The sequence below is a fragment of the Marmota marmota genome, unplaced genomic scaffold (genome assembly GCF_001458135.2).
Source record: "Marmota marmota marmota unplaced genomic scaffold, marMar, whole genome shotgun sequence".
NCBI lineage: Eukaryota > Metazoa > Chordata > Mammalia > Rodentia > Sciuridae > Marmota > Marmota marmota.
The window spans coordinates 36,373,820-36,374,157 of NW_025999900.1; positions in this window are offsets into that span (position 1 = coordinate 36,373,820).

A 338-nucleotide genomic window follows, 5' to 3' on the forward strand; every position below is an offset into this window, starting at 1 on the left:
CAGAGCCTGGTGGAGGTGTGAATTTTCCCCAGAACGTGCTTGTAGAGTTCTGGTGACAGTTTGAGAATAAAGAGTTGCTGTTTGAATCTAAAAGACTGTGTGGTGGCTCGTGATTTTGTGCCCAGCCAGACTGCAGCATTTGGTGGCCCATACGGGGAACACCTGAAACTTGGAGGTAAGTGAAATTGTTCACCCCTGAGGGAAGGCTAGAGAATGGGTGACCATTTCAAAAAACAATGTGTTCTTGTTTTGATTTATTTCATTTTTATTTGAAGTTGCCTGCTCCTAGAACTTTCTCAGGCAAACTGGGGAAAATGGTTGACTCAAGGTTTGAAGTT